Consider the following 6137-nt stretch of genomic DNA (forward strand, 5'->3'; position numbering starts at 1 on the left):
AGTGCTGATACAGTCTAACATAACTTGCACTGATTGTACGATTGTATCATTCTGCTTCATGTCTGTGGGGATTTTAATTAATTGTTTTTCTTTCCCTGATTTGTTCAATGACCATTTCAGAAAATTGCATATTTACACCAGTAGGTGGTAATGAATGAGCATGTTGTATGTGAGTCATTCAATCATAGACTCAACTGATTCAGTAGATTCGGTCATTCACCACTGAAACAATGGTAGTAAACGAGAATTATTCATTCACAAACTATTTGTTTACAAATGAAACGCCACAAAAGCAGAGTATGGGTGCAGTGTAGAGAGGAGTTGCGCTTGATGTTCTGGCTTTTTTTGGAACTATTTTCTCGAATGGAGAAGAAATACGACAGGTTGACAGACAGACATCTAACTGATTGTATGAACTCGTTGCCTTATTTGAATTTTGTAGTGATGTCTCCAAAACATGTTTGTTTACTTGGTGTTATATCCACCTTTTTCCTGAACACAGTAGATTTTACATTCTACTTTCTACAAGCCATTTTTACATTTCCAGTCTACAGTGTTTTCTCTTGCTTCGCATTTATTCTTAGTGGATAATGTGATGTTTAGAGTCTTAAAATTGTCAAAAAAACATGTGGCTGTATAGTGCCGATTCTTAGAGTTGAGATAAAAAAAATAAAAATTTGACAGTGCCTCATCTAAATATGTAGATGTCATGAAGTGATGGTCCGAGATTAGTTACGTTGATATCATTAACTATGAGATATATATGACAGCCGACAACTGCACAAGTTGAGCCGGAAATAAATTTTTACTCCAAATAACACTTAAATGGTTGTTGTTCTCTGGATCACTTATTTAGGTTGTTTTAACCTAATTGTGTCTCGAGACCAGAAACAGATAACAGGCAATTAGAATCACGCCCAGTGTTTGCTCGGGAAAACTGATAGAATGAACTATTTAATTTAAAGGTTCACTCAGTAACATTTGCCTTTTGTATTCTGGACTTACACTGACACCTAGTGGCTTGGATGCAGCATCATTTAAAATCATTAATTTTCAGTTTCAGATGCCATTGTAGAAATTTAGTATACACAGTCAGCCATGATTACTTCAATCAAAGAGAGCAAGTGTGAAATAACAGGACGGTTACTGAGATTGAGTAGTATTCGACTGATTATGTGATTCTAATATGACAGCCTCCATGTGTAGACCCATATACAATAAAATAGCAATTATTGTGTGACTGCTCATGATTTACTACATATATTGCAAAATGACAATTAATGTATTTAGGAGTTAAACTTTTAATGAGGAAAACATTGCTGAGTGCACATTTACGGTAACTAGATGTTGTTTCTTCTTAATACATTTAGTTCAATTGGCACAAATTTAGGTAATAAAACTGTTTTAAATAATGAAGATTGCTACCGATTCTAGGTCAGTCATTAACTTAATTCTCCACTGAAATGGAGTTGCATTTGAACTTCAGTTGCACATGCACAAAGAGAACTGAAATTAAGTTTACAGGGTCCAATTTGAGCAAAGGAGACACTGATCATCCTAATGATGACGTCACACGAATACAGTATATTTGCAACAACAGAAAGAACGTAAACCTCTATGAATTCTTAATAACTACTATTTAAATGCCCCCATAAGTTCCCTTTGACTAAGGAAACACAATTCTATAATTTAAGGGGTTATGGGTATTGTATAATATATAATGTATAAAATATACAATTATTGATGTAATCTTTTAGCTTTAGTACAACGACAATATAAAAGCCAATTATTTAATTGTGCGAAAAACCTGTCTTTATAATGTCATGCATGCTATTTGTCTCACACAGTATAAATCCTATCGCCTATATACCAGTTGCGAATTCTCATGGCCAGCAAAGCCTTCTGTACTGGCCTAACATTCCAAATAAATAAATATGTTTTGCCTGTGTATTTTTAATCGCTTTCCACTCTTAATTAATCTACAAACAAATAGAGAAAAACAAAAAGTTTGTCCAGTCAGAATGTATTCCTTGATGCTTACAAGCAAAGTGTGACAATTGTTTCACAAATCACATGACCGAAGAAGCATTTGAGTCTGAGCTCCACCCCCGTCAGACCTTCAGAATTTCCACAGAATCCCTCAACAGTGCAACTGAATGAGCAACTAAAGTCAGATTGTCAGATTCATCAGCCAATCAGATTGATTTATTTGTTCTTGGTGGGTGTGATCTTTAGGATATGTCCCAGTCGAGGCCTTCCAGCTGGCCTTGAGTGACAGAATCACGCTTTAAGTGATGTAGGCCTAATTTGAAAGCATTTATGGTTGGAGATATCAAGTAGGAATATCCCACATCCAACTTGAGTGGAACACAGCATAACCGTGTACCCTGATGAAACAAAATTTATTGCAATATTTAAATCGCATATATTATTAGATCGATTTTTCCAGGTATAATAGACCTCGTTGGTTGATTTTTGACGTTTATTTCACAAAAACAGTCATGCTGCAGTTAAAATTAGGGTTGCTTGTGTCGTTTCAAGTTCTGGCTTTCGTGCGTGGATGTGTTTTTAAAACGTCAATTAGTATTATTTAGCTGCAACATAATGTATGATGCCCAAAGGCATACGTTGTCTTATTAATTGTGAAACTGTGTTTTCTTAATGGCATGAATCACACTGAGGCCTAGATTGTAAATGCACAGCACGCCACTGCAATATACATATACAATAAACCTTCAATATAGCCTATACCGGGTCGGGGTTGCAGCGTGAATCATATGTTTCCATTGATCACGTTATAAATATTGGGGGTAAATCCCCCTGCCTTCACAAGAGGGTTATCATAATTGACGGTCAAGAAATGTGAAAATCCCTGTCATATGGAGCCCCATTGCCTGTTGAATGTACTGTGCTGAATTTACCCTGTGTATACTGAAGTCTGCTCACTCCATTTACCCTGAGAAAGAGAGACGTCGAAGGAGGCGCTCTCCTCCACACTTTTACTGAAGGGAGAAGACGAAATGTGGACAGTAGTGAACGAGCAGACGGTTACTATTGATGATGGAGCGAAATTCTTCTCTTCTGTCTTCAGAGAGTCAATTCTTTTAACCCTTCAGTGTCTTCTTCTGGAGAGGAAGAGCTGTCATGGGACGCGCGCGGCACTTCTCACGCGTCTGGATTGATGGAGAACCGCGAAACTTCGCAGTGGAGATAGAACACGCGCGTGACGCGATAGAGCGGACGCAGACGGGATACATTGTAACAAAGGCAAGTAACACATTCCAAAATATCATTGTCTTCTGAGGCGCTTTTGATACAATTTAACCAGTAACGCCAAAGCAACCAATTCAATGCTGCTTTTATCAGTATAGACATTATTAGAGGTCGATAGATGTTTGCTCACATTGATGAAGTCTAATGTCAAGTTTGGACGCCAAATCGGCAAATTGCGCACATTTACAACATGTAGGGCCGTTTAATTCTATTTGGCGAATATATTTATCAATATGAATGAATTTGAGATCGAGTCCCTTAAGAAAAATAAGTTTTGATGTTTTTGGTCATATTTGCGCAGGCTGAGCCGAATTCTAACGAATCTCCCTGCAATGCCAGCCTGAAATGAAAATGAATTATATTGTTTCATGTTATTTTGAACAAAATGTAGCGAATGCGTAAATTAATTTGAGATTTAAAAAATAATAATAATAAAATAAGTTTAGTTATTTTTCGTAAGATTATCACAGACTGGACATATTTTGTTTATTTAAAATTTTTTATGAATCTCCCTGCAATGCCAGCTTGAAATGATAATTAATTATATTGTTGCATGTTATTTTGATCAAAATGTGGTAAATATTTAAATTAATTTGAAATAATAATAATAAATGTAGTTGTTTTTCTTACTGTTGTCACAGACAGGACAGATTTTTTTTTATGATCTCCCTACAATGCCAGCCTGAAATGAACTAAATATTGTGACATTTTTGTGCTTTTTACGTTTTGTATGATGTAAATGCGCCAGGCTTGTCAGAATCAATCAGGTTAGACTGTGTATGCATCAGCACACTGCAAACAGTGATGATAACATGACCAGTCATACAATGAAATGGAGGAATATTTTCAGTTTTTGAAGTCTGTTCACGTGACTGTGAGTTCTGCAAAGAATATTCAGTTTGTCGCTAAACAACACCCGAATTAAGAGGTACATTTGGTCAAAAGATGAACATATGCAAAGTCATATCAATAATATTTGAGTGTTCTGATACTAAGATTATAAAGGCGAGTTCAACTCCACCAGAAAGTTGCTGTTTAAATAATGTTGCATACTAATAATCAAACACAATTCAGATTGAACAATTGATCTACATCTGCTATTTACACTTTACGCCCTGATTTATATAATTAATTTCACCCTTTTGGAAACCAGAGCGAACAGCCATTAAAGTTAAATCTGGTAATGGAAAGAAAATGGTCTGGATTTCATCAGTCCAGGCTTTTGATGAATCAGTCCAAACATATGCTCCAAGATGCATGGTGCCATACGTAGTTTTTCTATATGTGGATCTCATTTATTTAAGGAGGTAAGAAGTTGACGTTTACCATAGCTGTAAAGGCAGAAATTAATTCATTTATGATGCAGGGTTAGTTTCAACAGGCAGTTAGTGCCAAAAATGCATTCAGTATTATTATTATACATAAATCTGGCCACAGTGTCAGTGTTTACATTTGACCACATTACTTTGTATGTTTAATTATGACTTGTCCCTTACAAGTTCTATCAGATACCAAGTACTCTAGCAGAACATCCAAAGCATTTCCCATGAGTTTAAACAAACTGAGCAAGTCGGCCGGATTTTAAATGACATTTTCAGAGTTGTTGAGAAACCCATGCCAATGAAGCGTTTGTTATTCCAGAGTGAATTGGCCGCATATAGTAACTTCTCTTTAAGAACTGTTGTTAGTTTTTCCTTTGCATGTCTCCTCAAATGGGATGGACTTCATGTGGTTCAGTTATTTTTGCCCTTGCCTACAATGTCTACAATCTGCAAAAGTGATCAACGTTCCCTGAACACCTGTTTCTTCAAGTTAAAATCAACAATGTACAGACATACGATCTTAGATTACCTAAAATCTACTTTCCATGTGTTGTTTCAATGTGGAGCTCACTTTGGCTTGTCAGTCAGTCCAGCTGGGTATTTTATCTGTCAGCATATTAAGAAAATGTCATGCCTCAAAACTAATACATCAATTTATAAATTGTTCAGGGAGTTGGGAATACACTCTTTGCTGTAAATACAGCATCAGCCACTTAACTTTTAGAATGGTTATATTTAGAGTGGAATTTAAAGTGGCAATAAAAAAGTATTTGGACACTTTGTTATATTCAAGTTAATACAAGTACTGTTTTCTTCCATCCTTAATTTCAGTAAGAAGTGTTTGAAGCACTTTTCTATGTACAAGTTGTTGACACATCTGCCTGTGCTTGGAGAGAGCCATCACACATTTTTTTTTAACAGTATTGTTATATTCCCTCAGATGTTAAAGCCAATGTATGACTTGGCAAACAGAAATCACTGTGCCTGTTTTCTTAAATTATTTAAAAGAAGACATGTCCCTGTGGATGAAATATTAATTGAAACCATTATATACAGTCTGATTGGGTTTGAAAGAAATCAAAAGCCCCGGGGAACATTAGCATGAATGCTTAAATCAAACAATCTCCCAAAAGCAAAGCTTTATAGTGGCGGTGGAACATAGAGTGGCGCCTAGAGTGAAGTCAGTTTATACAGGTGTCCCAGCAGAATAACCACAGGTGTAGTTCATCATATTAACTGTGGACACGCTCCACTAATGTCTGACAAACAGAAAGCATCCAAATAATTTTTTGTCTTTACTTTGAACAATATATTTATTATTTTAGCATTTAAAACCTAACCAATTTTTTATGTGAAATGTTTTGCTTGAAAAGCAAGGGTTCCTGTTACTCAGCTGGCAGAGCAGGACACTAGTAATACCAGTGGGTTTGATTCCCAGGGATATCATATACTGATCTGACAAGAATGTAAACCTTTAATGCAATGTAAGTCGCTATACATATTCATACATTTTTAAGTGTGGCTAAAGTGTCCAAATAATGT

At 35.8% G+C, this 6137-nt stretch overlaps 1 protein-coding gene across 2 annotated transcripts in view; it reads left to right on the forward strand.

Moving 5' to 3' along the window:
- Positions 1-2966: 2966 nt before the first annotated feature.
- Positions 2967-6137, forward strand: part of LOC127650737 (uncharacterized) — a 6143-nt gene continuing 2972 nt past the window's right edge. Inside the window, exons 1-2 of one of the 2 annotated variants that reach the window (XM_052136347.1) lie at positions 2967-3271; positions 5973-6079. The gene's annotated coding sequence lies outside the window, so the exon portion shown is untranslated. The remainder of the gene's footprint in view (positions 3272-5972; positions 6080-6137) is intronic. The other variant, XM_052136346.1, reaches the window with a different exon arrangement.

Source organism: Xyrauchen texanus, chromosome 10, assembly GCF_025860055.1.
Source record: "Xyrauchen texanus isolate HMW12.3.18 chromosome 10, RBS_HiC_50CHRs, whole genome shotgun sequence".
NCBI lineage: Eukaryota > Metazoa > Chordata > Actinopteri > Cypriniformes > Catostomidae > Xyrauchen > Xyrauchen texanus.